Here is a 15027-nt window from a genome sequence, read left to right as displayed (position 1 = left end):
TGTACTATTTTGTTTTGCCAGGAGTGAGAGTGGAGGAGAAAAATAATCACATACAGGTCCATTCCACCGACGTGTGCACGTGCATCCCAACCGTTTAAATGATGGGCCACACTAGTGGGGGTCATGCAGTAAACTGAGTCCAACCATTGATTGTGAAAGAACCTAATTTTCTCGGCTAACCATTGACTTTGGTGTGAAGCAACCTAGTTTTCATTGAGATCTTGATGTTGCACTTGACCTTTTGCTCAGTTGGAATGTCCCAAAAAAATGACAAATTGGTAGAAAAGACAGGCTACATGTGAAATTTCACTTGCCATGATTCACATTTAATTGACACTTCTGTCATGGCCCATACTTCGTAGGGCTCACCAGATGAATGATTTATTTTAGTGGGTCATTGTTAATATATATAGTGGTGAATGCTAAAGATTATCATCAATTACTTGATTTAGTTTTTTTTTTTTTTTTTTTTTAAAATTTTAATTTTAATTAATTTATTTTAATATGAATTAATTTGACCAGAGTTCTCATGACTCGGTGGATCTGCCTAGTCATTGTTAAATTGGGTTAAGTTGCCTAAATTTAGGCAAGTTGACTCACTGAGCTTTCAACCATAGGACATATCTAAAGTGTGTCCATTATGTTTAGTATATGTTATTAAAAGATTATCAATAGTTGTGCTCTTGGCAATGGATGAGGACCATTTAATTAATGGGCCATCTCTTGGATGAATGTTATGTTGGGACTCGTGAAAGCACATCGAGAGAAATTAAACAAAGATAATTACAATTACACAACAAGTTCAACGAGAAGGTAATCTAAATTTATGTAGAAAAATTCTTTTGGAAAAAAACCACGGTACAAAGTCATAATACACAATGAAAACAAAATTACAAGATATAAAAATCTTACCCATTAAAGCCTTAGAAAAAAAGCCCGAGCCTTTTCCCTTTAAAATCTTTCTCAAACTCTTACGTACATTTAAAGAACTATAATTTCTTCCCTAATCTCAATTACACCCAATATATGTACTATCACAGTTAAAATAGAAAATAAATCACCCACTTTCACAAATTTACATGCGCCTTCGATGGTATACCTTTGATGGCATCGATGTACACCGAAGATAGTCAATGATATGCAATAACCCTCAATGCCATCAGAGTAGCAACCTCTAAACTGTCCACCAATCATTAAAAATTTTTTTTGAATTTTTTCTATGGAATCAAGCATATGTGGATAGCATCCATGTCTACTAGATGAAATCGAGTGGTCCATCGATGTCTTACACCTTATCCCTGAAGAGGCACCTATTTGCCAATATTTGAACGGTCAAGAGAAAAAAGTTTCAACGGCTGAGAAAAATTAAATTGAAAGCTAGAAAGTATCGATTGCTGCAATTCTCAACCATTGGCCGTTCTATGAGCTGATCCATCAGATGGTCGGTCCTGATTGATCAACAGTTTTCGTAATCTTATGAATTACAGGGTTGATTCCATGTTTTAAATGGTACCCGACTCACACCGATCCAACCGCGTTATTCTGTCTTTTTCTGATAATTGAAGGCCTGTACCTGAAACCACCATGTGACGTTTTTTGTTTTTATGTAACCATGAAGAAGCCGGCACGTCTGTTGTTTTTCAAACGTGCTGAGAGAGAATCAAGAGGTGCACAGTAGGACACGTGTCAAATGGTTCACTTGTGTGAGATCCTGGACGATCATTAGGTGGGGCCTTCCATGGTCACACCCAGAACCATGAATCAGGACGTACGATGATAAAGAAAAGTTCCGACGGTCTGTATTTGATGTACACCAACGGCCCACTTGATGAGTATGCTGTATTTTCATGATGATCCCCATCTGGTACATGAATCTGATAGTTTGTAAGTTTTCCACGTGGCACCTACACGGCGATTCACGTTTTCGATCTTTCTTAGCGCGTTGCCTAGGTGCTAGGCTGCTTTATTTATTTATTTTTAATTTTTATGAGAGGTTTCGGTACAATGCATCCGAACGTATGCTGTATATATATATATATATTTTACGTAGGGGTTGTAGCTGTTGGTTCTGGTGTCGTCCTGCAACAATCCAAGCCATTTATGTGATAGGCCGTATCATTCATCAATGATGAATGATTGTCAAAGACATGGGATTGTGAGCAGCCACTTATAGTAGAGAACTAAATCAGTTTAGCTATCTATTCAATCACTTGTGTGCATGATCAAGTAATATGTGAAGGAGACAATTTATTCTTTTCATAATTTTTTTTTCTCAGCTTGATCGAAGAGATAATCTGATATGTATAACACATGAAAAAAGAATTCAATTATATTACTGAAATAAAAACAAACTTATACGGATAATTCCTCTGTGATTCAACGGATGTGGGGCCACATATGAAGAGATCTTAAATCTAATTCTTCCTTATTCTAGCAACTCGAGGTTGACAAAAGGAATTAAACTATCGAAAGCGAAAAGTAAAAGGTCTTTTACGCCATCCATAGCAGGCTTGATGTAAATGAAAGGGAATTACACTATTCATAGCCAAGTTGGTCAATATACAGATGAGATTAATTACATTATTCCTAGTGTAAGACTGGTCTAGCATGGTAGTATAGCCGGGTTGTCCTATGCTAAGATAATACAAAAGATAAAATTAATAGGTAGCATTACATTATAAATTTAATTTGATATGTGTTGGGTTGGCAAGAGCCCCGAGTTCTTCGATCTTTCTTTTATTTATAAAACACTAAGAATGGTTGCAAGGAGAGATATTCGCAGTCACTTCTCCTGTCCGATGATGTGGAGATAACCGTCTAGACCTATAGATAGTCATGGCCTATCAAACAATACCACATAGGCTAGTCATTTTTCATGAGTTGGCTATTGGTTGCACGCACGCCTTACTCCCGATACGTGGATGTGAGTTTTTCTTAAGCTATCATGTGTGGTGATAATTATACTCTTCTACACATGAACATTTACGTATGTGTGTAGGATGTGCTAACTATAAAATCCTAACATTTATCTAATTATATACATATAATTCATCAATCAATGACATTAGCATAATTAAACAAGTGCTCAAATAACAATTTCAAATATAAGCATGTATATGGATTCAGTTTCCATACTCTATTTCCGGTGGACGCACTCAAACCATGAGTGTACATGATTTCACTATTGAAGGTTTTAAATCATGTTCACCTCTAACCTTTACAAGTGTGCAATCCCACCAGAGGCCTATACAAGGACTTGCCCATGTACTCACCCATGTCTGTGGCCTATGCAAGGACTTTCCATGTACACACCGATGTCAGTGGCCTATACTCAAGGACTTACCCACGTATACACTCGTGTTAGTGTCTTACTCAAGGACTTACACATGTACACACCCGTGTTAGTGGCCTACACAAGTACTTAAACACATACTCACCCGTGTGGGCGGCGATATGGTCACACACAATAACTTATGCGAGTTTGGGTTACAAACTCTACACTCAATCCTTCGTATGGAAGTAGTGTGTGGACTCTTACGTACACTTTAATAACTTATTGGATCAAGCTCCTTTTGTAGAGCCTTCTCGGGTTACTTGATCGATGTTCTCTCGTACTTCAATTAGCTTCCCTTTTGCTCCCCCGATCGTTGATACTGATGCTTTGCCAAGGCTTCAGCTCTAAGATTAAATACGTTGCATGAAATATTCTATTGAGGTGACCAAGATGATGAGAGTTGGGTAGAATCTCCTACAACTAATGGAAAATTGAATTCCTAAAAGATTCTCCTTAATAGACACACAAGGATTTGTAAATAGAATCAGTGTCTAAACTCTAGAGAAGGCTTGAGATCATGATCTTCTTATAGAGGAGCATTGAATGCTCATTAGAGTGAATAATCACTAAGAAGAAAGCATGAATCTCAATGGAATAGAGTGTAACAGGTTTAATAGAGCTTAGAATGACTAGGGTATCTAAAATACCAAAATTCATTGATTGTCCAAAGAGTCAAATGCAATATTTATAACAAAAGGCTCTAACAGATCTCCAATGACTATGGTAAATCGATTGAGCCTGACCCTCGATCGATCGAGTGTACCTAGTCCTATATTTATTACTCTATCATATAACCACCATCTACACGTATAACCACAAACGATCTGATAGGGACACATGGTCTCTTATTTTTCAGCGTTCACATGTACCAATCCAAAGCGTCACCTTTTAAAGATTTTTTAAATAGGCAGATGAAGGCTATGTTATTCCCTGTTATGGTATTGAGCTCCCTATAAAATGCTTTTAGATGTACGGTTGGATAGCTACAACCGTCATATCTCTTGAACTTGGGCACCTCAAAGTTCTAAGGTACCCATGCATTTGGGAAGGGACATAAGTTCCTGAACTTGGTAGATGGGAGGTCGACTCCCTACTACCTCTACAACTAATTTTGGACTGCTTGGAGCTACTCCCACAGCTCCTCTATCTTTGAACAGCTCATTTGAGGGTTCTTTGCCCCTTATGGAAAGGCCTGTTCCACTTCTTTGACATAGTGGTTGACTTCTTCGAGCCCATGAAAGAGACTAGGTTTTCGACTATGGAAAATTGTTAGAAAGAGACTAGGTTTTCGACTGTGGAAAATTGTTGGAATAGACTGATACTCCCGTTAGGGGGAGGCTGAGGGATTGAGAAGTGACCTTGTTGTGGGTATCTGCCATTGTCTGCTGGTTGGTCATGTCAAGGGGATTGTATTAGGCTCGGAACTAACCCCCGTTGAGGACATCCGCCAGAATCTACCCTTGGTTTCCATTTGGGGAAATTGTTGTTATTACAAATTGACTAGGAATCTTGGCTGCGGGATGTGATTGAAACTGGCTCCTGTTCATGGGAGGGTACTAGAAGAAATGCCTCGAGGTTAGGGGCTATGATGGATGGTGTTGGATATCTTGTGTGGACTTCAAAAATTGTGGTTGGATTGAGTTGGAAAATGGGAGGAATGCAAGAGCTAGCAGTTGTTGTTGTTGTGATGGGTTAGCCAGGTTGCTGGCTTCTGGAACTTATAGTCATACGAGCCAGAGAAGCATCTCCTGCATGGTCTTTATGTGTTGTGCTAGCTTTTGGATACGAGAGACTAACACAAATTTTGCTAGATTTGGCTGTAGAGGGAGGACTTCTGGCATGTAGAGAGTAGGGAAGGGGAGAACTTCTTCTCGATTGGCTATAGTAGTTCGAGATATGGTGCTGATTAGGCTATAGCAGAAAGGGTTTGTTTAGAAACGTCTAACTCGAATGGGTTTAAAGGTTCCGATTTTTTTTTTGGACTTTTTATTTTTTCTCTTTATATATATATATATTGGAGATTGGGATGAATGCAATATGTAAATGTAAATGCACAAGAACTAGAATCCCTGAAACTTTGTAAAGTCACGTTTTTCAAGTCGGATCGTGACTAGTGAGACTAGCATGTCCCTAGCGGAGTCGTCATTCTTTAGATGCTGGAGTGCAGGTGATCATGCTCACAGGCACCTTTTTATGAATTTTACATGCACACACACACACACACACATATATACATATACATATACATATACATATACATATATATATATATATATAAATGTATGTATATATATGGCATGGGATATATATACATATATATGTGTGCGTGTGTGTGTGTGTGTGTGTGTGTGTGTGTGTGTGTGGCATAGGATATTGTATATTTGACTTGGAGTCACCACTAGCCAATTACTTAGATTTCTGTAGCCTGCTAGACCATGTAGAAACCTTAAAAGAAGGAATCAAAGGATTCCTTGTCTTAAAATGACTCCTGATCTATGATTAAAAATCTGAGTAAGGGACTACAATGATAAAAAGGAAACATGTTAAGCACCATGTCTGCCCATATAAGTGTACAGTCTCAACTTCATAAGACAAGACAAAATATCCAGAATTGTGTTCACTCCCCAAGTATAGGGTTGTGATGTAGTAATAAACTCGGTAAGACCGAGGTCGAATCCATAGGGACTGAAACTTGTACGAGATCTAGAACTAGCAAAAGATGTAATCTAAATCAAATAGAATTTAAAGAATAATTGTAAAATAAATTATCTGAAACTAAAGAGAAATCAGAGGTAAGAAAACTAGGGATTCAGAGGATCCACTTGTAGAGATCAGGGAGATCTTATGCCTGCTTCAAGAATCATGGAAATTAACTGAACTTACCTGATATAAGTTTCAAGAGATGAAAGGTATAGGAATTAGAATGGATCCATCACCAAACTATGCCCAGGAGACAAAGTAAACAACAGAACTAAACTAATTACCAACCAATCAACATGTTATGAGAGTTAGGAAGGGTACCGTCATCCGACCATGCCCATGAGACTATGGTGAACAACAGGGTTTCCTGACGTCATAAACAATAACAAAAAAATGAAGAAGCATGCTCAAAGCCATTGCAGACCTATTGTAATTTTAGTCACAACAGACCATTAAAAATTGAAAACATTCCCTTACAATCAACCCAATACCAAATACATTCAGTTTAAGCAAGAATTAAAGGCATGAAATTCTTCCCATCACGCTACAAGCTTCACCCCTTAGCCCTAGCTAAGGGGTTCAGCCAGACATGGATGGCTGGTTCTCTTAAAAATAGAATAAACCAAGTAAAGAAAAAATAATAAGAAAAGAAAAGAAGAACGAACTCAGCTTCTCTCTCTCGCAATCCCTTGCAATCTTCCAAGCCAAAAACCGATCTCCCTGGCTCTTTTTTTCCTCTATCTTTTATAACAAGGATCCTCCTGGAGTCGGCCGGTTTCCTCCACAAAGAAGGATCGGGAACTCCCTTCGCAGGTCCCTGCTTACGCAGTTCAGTTCGCAGCGGAACCGAACGCAAGAGTCTGCCGCACGTTGATGGTGGGCCCTGTATTGTCTGGAGTTGGAGGAATCCGTTCCTTCCACCGGATTCGTGGTGAAATTTCGGTGGAATGGACAGAATTCAGATCGAAATCGTGACCCACAGAGTTGAATCACAGCTCTCTTGTTCGTACCGTCCATCTTCCGTTTTAAATACATGGACATCGTTCTTGCTGTGTAGGTCTGATTTCCTCATCTAGGTCTAGATAAGTACCTCTGTTGGAGTCTAATGGACGGTCCGGATTGGGCTGATGATGCAAAATGGTGGCCCACAAGGATCGTCTGTAAGTCAGAATCGCAAAACAGTGCACGTACGTCCTTGCGCTGTGAAAGTCGGTGGGCCCATTGCCGGTGTCATCATAGAAATCCACTCGGACCATTCGATTCACGTCGACAAACCAGTAAGAATTGGCCGGCTTCATGTTGGATTCGGTGTGGCCCATGCGGTTTTCTACGCTGCCGTCCGTCTTACGTTTGGACAGTTGAAATCCGATCCACGATATTTCCTAAAATTCTGTCACCTAGGATTGAATCATACGAATTTTATAAATCTAATGGACGGTCCAGATCTTCACTTTGCATGATGAGTGGGGCCCACTGGGCAGACCCGACATTGGACAGCGTAAACGCTGTTGCGTTTTCTGATTTGGAAGAAGGAGTCGGTCAGCGTGTGCTGACCGACTATGGCTGTAATGGTGCACAGCTGGTGCACGTGTACACCTTGCACACGCACTGTACATGTGGGTCCCACGGAGATGTTTATTAGACATCTGCTCCGTCCATCCACTTTCCCATTGAATATAAGGGGTTGAGACCAACTTTGAAGCATTTCCAGATACCAGGTGGGCCTCAAATCAATGGCTTATGGGCTGATCTGTCCGTTAGGCCACTTATACAGGGAACTGAGGGTTAAAATTTGACGTGTACGGTTAATTTATGGTCCTCAGGCCATGTAAAAAGTTTTGAGCCGAACAGATGATGGAAACCCAATGATCTTGCATTCTGGTTGACTTTCAGGCCGCTTGAGCTTCAATTTCTCGATTTTCGCGGATTCCTGGCGTGTAATTCCGTCGATCTTGGTCCCCTGGAGTCCGTCCCTTGCCTTTAGTGTCATCAGAGCGTTAAATCCATGTTTTAAACTTCCTTTTCAGTCCATGCTCGTAACTACACTCTGCATCACAAACATGATTAAAACAGGGCATTAAACAGTATCATGTTCATAAATCCAGACAATAACACGGGTCTAATATGTAATATTTGACCCTCAACATAACCCCCAACTAGCATTTTTCTAGTCCCAAGCAAAGTATGCGAAAAATAATTTCAGAAATACAAGACAATTCCTGTAAACCCGAGTGACTTGTGAAAAATAGTCGAGATGCGAGAATTCTAAAATTCATGAATGGTGAGTAGTACTTTCTCTTGGAATCAAGCTCATGGTAATCTTCATAATCAAGTTAAAAATATTAATCCATTAATTAGAACAATTCTAAGCATTGAGTTTCATGAGTGTAATGTGAAATCTCGGCTTATCATTAAGGTTCACTCTTCTATTTCATGATGTCATTGGTTACCAACAAGAGCATTCAAGACACCCAGAACCTAAATTAAAACGTGCCTCATAGATCATTCTTTTTCTTTCTTTCTGCTTTTGATTTTTCTATTATAAGTAACACTAAGGAGGAGAATCAAGTCCTTACCTATAGGGAGCAAACCTATGATAAAGACCAAATTTTTTTTGAATATTAAGCTTGGGGAATCAAGTCCTTACCTATAGGGAGCAAACCTATGGTGAAGACCATTTGCCCAATCCTTTCAATTTCTCAGGTTGGTTCCTTTCATGCTTAATGATCACTAAGTTATCCCTTCAATGCCGAACTGAAATCTTAATGTGTAAGCGAGATGTGTCCTGTGAAATCATGACTCAATTAATGTTTGAAACTTCTAATTATGGAGTAACAATTCGAACTTAATTGTGAACTCTAATAGATAACTGAATCCCAAAGTCATAAATTACCAACATCACGTATCTTGAAATTCTAAGTCACAGCTGGATGTCAAAATCACTTCGAATTCACAAAAAATTCTAGAAAAATTTAAAAATTTTCACAAATTTTTGTTCAAGACTAAGAAAACGTTGATTAGGTCACCTGATCTCCCACCCCCAACCTAAAATCTACATTGTCCTCAATGTAAATGATATGAGCATGCAATGCACTTGGGATAACGAAAAGTAAATATGAAGTGATGGGAAGATAGTACCTGGATGATGAATCGAGAGACACTTTCCAAGAGATCGCAGCATGGGCATCGGTCAGTACGAGAGAGAAGGCAATACAAAAATAACAAAAAAAATCCTATCTATACCACTTTCGTAGGTGCTCTCGATTGCATTTAACGTATGTAACAAGCCTTTAAACCCCTAGGTTGCCCCTAGTGGACGAGTTGTAGTCTCGTGAGGGTTTGCAATAATGTTACCCACAAACATTGAACTAACTAATGATAAAAACGAAATGAAATGAAGAGCTGGGTTGCCTCCCAGGAGCGCTAAGTTTACCATCTTCAGCCAAACAAATAAAGCAACTACCCTAGTCCTATGAAAGCGATAAACCTACCTATACCTCCATCAGACTAGGAGATCAATCCTGGTAAACAGGAGCAGTCAGGGGCATGGATATGTCCTCTGAATCAAATTTCTTGACAAATGATTTCAATCGATATCCATTGACTTTAAACTCCTTGCCATTGTCGGGATCTCTTATCTCAACGGCCCCATGAGGAAAAACAGTAACAACAATGTAAGGGCCAGTCCAACTAGATCAAAGCTTACCCGAAAAGAGATGTAATCAGGAATTGTACAAAAGGACCTTCTGACCAGGCATGAATGATTTTTGTAAAATGTGTTGGTCATGAAATGCTTTCATCTTGTCCTTGTAAATTCTTGAATTATCGTACGTATCATTCCGGATTTCCTCAAGTTCATTCAATTGAAGTTTGCGTAGCGAGCCAGCGTTGTCCAGATTGAAATTAAGATTTTTGATCGCCCAGTACGCTTTATGTTCCAGCTCCACAGGTAAGTGACAAGCTTTCCCATAGACAAGTCTAAAGGGAGACATTGCAATAGGAGTTTTAAAGGCAGTACGGTATGCCCATAAGGCATCGGTCAATCGGATTGACCAATCTTTACGATCAGGGTTAACCATTTTCTCCAAAATGTGTTTAATTTTCCTATTAGAAATCTCAGCTTGCCCACTTGTCTGTGGGTGGTACGGGGTGCTCACCTTATGAGAAATGCCGTATTTCTTCATTAAGCTCTCAAATGGTTTACTACAAAAGTGTGAGCCCCCATCACTAATGATGGCTCGAGGCCTTCTGAATCGAGAAAGGATGTTTTGTTTTAGGAATTTAATGACTGTGCGATGATCATTAGTTCGACACGGAATCGCTTCGACCCATTTAGTGACATAATCTATGGCGAGCAAAATATACAGATTTCTAAACGATTGAGGGAATGGTCCCATGAAATCGATGCCCCAGCAATCAAATGCTTCAATGATAAGGATGAGATTCAAAGGCATCATATTTCAACGGGACAATGCTCCCAATTTTTGACAACGCTCACAAGCTTTGCAAAACTCATGAGTGTCTCTAAACATAGTGGGCCAGTAAAAGCCACACTGCAGAATCTTGGCCGTGATCTTTTTAGCAGAAAAGTGACCACCACAGGCCTGTGAGTGACAGAAGGAGATGACACTCTGATGCTCATCGTCTGACACACATCTCCTTAGGATCTGGTCTGGGCAATATTTAAACAAATATGAATCATCCCAGAAAAAGTTGAGCACCTTGGTGAAAATTTTTTTCTTATCTTGCGCAGTCCAATGTGTCGGTATGAAACCTGTGGCAAGATAATTAGCAATATCAGTGAACCAAGGTGAATGGGAGACTCTAAACAATTGTTCATCAGAGAACATGTCATTGATATGGGTCACCTCAGGGAAATTAGAGGTATTAAGGCGAGACAAATGATTGGCCACTACGTTCTCTACTCCCTTTTTATCTTTAATTTTCAAATCAAATTCTTAGAAAGAAGGTACTTAAGTGCCGCATGATCTGTGTAGATAATGATCTTGGATCTGATCAAGTAGGACCTAAATTTATCCAAAGCGAAACTACGGCTAGGAGTTCCTTTTCCGTAGTCGAGTAGTTTACTTGGGCAGAATTTAAAGTTCTACTTGCGTAATGAATGACGTAGGGCCTCTTATCTTTTCTCTGGCTTAGAACCGTTCCAAGAGCATAATTAGAAGCGTCTCACATAAGCTCAAAAGGAAGGTTCCAATCGGGTGGTTGTATGATAGGTGCAGTGGTTAACGTGCCCTTAAGCTTGGTGAAAGCTTCCTGGCATTGCTCAGTCCACTCGTACGGAGCATCCTTTTGAAGAAGATTACATAAAGGATGAGAGAGGAGACTAAAGTCCTTTATGAATCGCCTGTAAAATCCTGCGTGTCCTAAGAAGGATCGCACGTCTCTGATGTTCTTGGGTGGAGGTAGGTTAGAGATAAGATCAATTTTTGCCTTATCTACCTCGATTCCCTTGGACGAGATGATATGCCCAGGACAATTTCCTTCTGAACCATGAAATGACATTTCTCCCAATTAAGCACCAAGTTCTTTTCTTCACATCTTTTCAGCACACATTTAAGACTTTCCAAGCACCTGCTGAAAGATGGACCGTAAACAGAGAAATCGTCCATGAAGACCTCTAGATATTGCCCCACCATATCAGAAAAGATACTAAGCATACATCGCTGAAAGGTGGCAGGGGCATTACATAGTCCGAATGACATCCTTCGGTAGGCAAAGGTGCCGTAGGGACATGTAAATGTGGTCTTTTCCTGGTCTTCAAGGGCTATCTCTATCTGGTTATAGCCCGAATACCCATTAAGGAAACTGTAATAGGAATGACCAGCTAACCTTTCCAGGATCTGATCAATGAATGGTAAAGGAAAGTGGTCTTTTCTCGTGATGGTATTCAACTTCCTGTAGTCAATGCATATTCTCCAACCAGTAGTGACTCTAGTTGGCACGAGTTCATTATCAGCATTGGCTACGATGGTGATTCCGGACTTCTTAGGGACCACGTGAGTTGGACTCACCCATTGACTATCAGATATAGGGTATATGATACCCACGTCCAATAATTTAAGAACCTCGGCCTTAACCACTTCCTTCATGTTTGGATTTAGTCTACGTTGTGGTTGCCGAGCGGTTTTTGCATTATCCTCAAGATATATGCAGTGAGTACAAATCGAGGGATCGATTCCCTTGAGGTCCGCTATCGTCCATCCTAGGTCTCCTTTATGCTCAATGAGAGTAGATATGAACATACTCTCCTGTTCTTTCTTCAGGTGGGCAGAGATCACTACTGGGTATGTCTTATCTTGACCTAAATAGGCATATTTCAAATCAGAGGGCAAAGGTTTTAGGTCAAGCTTTGGTGGCTTGAGGTTAGACGGTAGAGGCACTACATCAGTTTGTGACAATTTTTCAAAATGTGGCCTCCACCGGTTAACTTCAAGTACCAATGCAGTATCAAGCAAGGCGCACGTCTCCCTAATCATGTCATCATCAAAATCATGGGAGTAGGCCAGGCACGTCTCTAGATGGTCGGAGGATAAGGTCAGAGGTGTCGTATCTTCCACGAAAGAGTCAATCATGTTAATGTCGTGGAAATCGTCAGCATCCTCTAAGTTGCCGCCGTTATTGAAAAAAATGTTTGACTCCAATGTCAAATTTTCAAAAGACATAGTCATGACACCATTCCTGCAATTGATAATTGCATTTGACATGGCAAGGAATGGGCGACCAAGAATGGCGGGAATCTGAGTACTCATGTTATTGATGGGTTCGGTGTCCAGGATAATAAAATCTACAGGATAGTAAATTCTATCGACCTGGACTAACATATCCTCAATTATCCCTCTTGGTACACGAACAGAGCGATCAGCAAGTTATAGTATGGTCAGGGTGGGTTTTATCTCACCCAAATCTAACTGTTTGTATACCGAGTAGGGAATTAGATTTACGCTCGTTCCTAAGTCAAGAAGTGCGTGATCAATTCGATGGTTCCCAATTATACATGATATGGTTGGGCTACCAGGATCCTTGAATTTCTGCGGCACGTCTTGCTTCAGGATGACACTCACTTTCTTAGTCAAGAAGATTTTCTTTTAAATATTTTGCCGTCTTTTGGTCATGCATAAGTCTTTCAGAAATTTGGCATATGAAGGAATCTGTTTCACAACATCAAGTAGAGGAATGTTAACTTTCACTTGTTTCAACACCTCCAGAATATCCTAAGAGTTAGAAAGACGTTTTGGTGCAACCAACCGTTGGGGGAACGGAGCAACTGGCTTCTTTAGAAGTTTCGGTTCTAATTTTTGTGGGGCATCACTAGATCCATCATTGTTGTTCTCTTCTGGTTCTTGAGGCTTTTCAGGTTTAACCGGAAGAGTTTTATCAATGATCTTTCCACTCCTAAGAGTGGTGATGGATTTAGCGTGCCCCATCTGATTTAAAGAGCTGGGATCACTAATCTTGTACTGCGGTTTAGGATTGGGGAGAGGTTATGCAGGAAGCATCCCATTTTCTATAACCGTCATACGAGAATCTATCTTTTGCATAAAATCTGTAATTTCCCGCATTGCCTGAGCCAGCTCTTGTATGGAATTTTGAACTGGTTCCTCTTGAGGTTTCACTTGATTTGGATTTTGATTGAAGAAACCTTAAGGGGTAGCCGTTTGTCCATTCCTCCAACCAAAGTTTGGATGATTTTTCCAACCAGGATTGTACGTATTGGAGTTAGGTCTAGTAAAAGGTCTTTGATAGTTGTTTACAACATTAGCTTGTTCATTCAACACTCCTCGAAAGGCAGGTATTGTAGGATAATTTTCAGTTGTATGAATGTTGCAATCACAGATGCCACAAACAATTTCATTAACCCTATCCTTCTTTCCTTCCATGGCCTCAACTTTCCTTATGAGTGTAGTCATTTTACACTTGAGATTATCCTCTTCTTTCAAGAGATATAATCCACCTTTCTCCTTTAATTGAGTCGGCCTAGACGTGGTGTTTGATTTTGGGTAATAGTCGCATGATTGTGTTTTTTCAGCAAGACTATCGAGGTAATCCCATACCTCGTCAACATTTTTATTAATGAATTCTCCATTACACATTGTCTCGACCATTTGGCACATGGAAGATGTCAGTCCATCATAGAAAAAATTTGTAATGCGCCACATTTCAAATCCGTGTTGTGGGCATGAACTGATCAAATCTTTGAACCTTTCCCAACATTGGAAAAATGTTTCATCTTCCTTTTGGGCAAAGTTTATGATTGCTTTTCTGAGGGTAATCGTTTTATGATGTGGGAAGAATTTTTTTATGAATTCCCTCTGCATGTCGTTCCATGTGCCAATGGATCTAGGACGCAGTGAATGTAATCACGTCTTAGCTTTCTCTTTTAAGGAAAAAGGAAAGAGTTTCAGCTTGATTGTATCCTCAGATACATTAGGAAAATATAATGTAGCTATAATCTCATCGAACTCTTTCAAATGTAAATATGGACTTTCTAATTCAAGTCCATGGAATTTGGGAAGGAGTTGGATAACTCCTGGCTTGATGTCCATTTGTCTTGTGTTTTAAGAGAAAATCATGCATGAGGGCGTACTCACTCCCACTGGTTGTAGATAATCTCGTAAAGTACGAGGCTGGAGTGCCTGATGCACCTCATTCTCATCTTAAGTATCCTCCACCCTAGGTGGAAGTAGAGGAGGTTGGTCTTCAGCCATAACTTCAATTAACTCAGAGGATTTCGAGTGGTGTCTAGTCCTGCGATGGATAGTCAACCCCTCAACCAATCCTCCTTCAGTCAAGAGACGTCGAGTGTTGTCACGGGCCCACTTGGGCATGAAACACTCGCAGTCCTTAATCAAATTTGAAACCTAATCCTAAGAAAAGAAAATCTAAAAAGAAAGAGAGGGTTGGAAAGAAGTTACCAACTTGGAGTCCCTAGGTTTAAGACTTGCAAAATAAAACAAAATAAGTTAGATTCTAAA

At 39.9% G+C, this 15027-nt stretch overlaps 1 non-coding gene across 1 annotated transcript; it reads left to right on the top strand.

The window, feature by feature from the left end:
- Positions 1-14215: 14215 nt before the first annotated feature.
- LOC131241549 (small nucleolar RNA R71) lies at positions 14216-14322 on the top strand. The gene has a single exon (XR_009169109.1). It is a non-coding gene; the product is annotated as a small nucleolar RNA R71 (small nucleolar RNA).
- Positions 14323-15027: the final 705 nt, after the last annotated feature.

Source organism: Magnolia sinica, chromosome 3 (assembly GCF_029962835.1).
Source record: "Magnolia sinica isolate HGM2019 chromosome 3, MsV1, whole genome shotgun sequence".
Taxonomy (NCBI): Eukaryota; Viridiplantae; Streptophyta; class Magnoliopsida; order Magnoliales; family Magnoliaceae; genus Magnolia; species Magnolia sinica.
The sequence above is the reverse complement of the archived record's forward strand: the minus strand, read 5'-3'. Positions and strand labels throughout refer to the sequence as shown.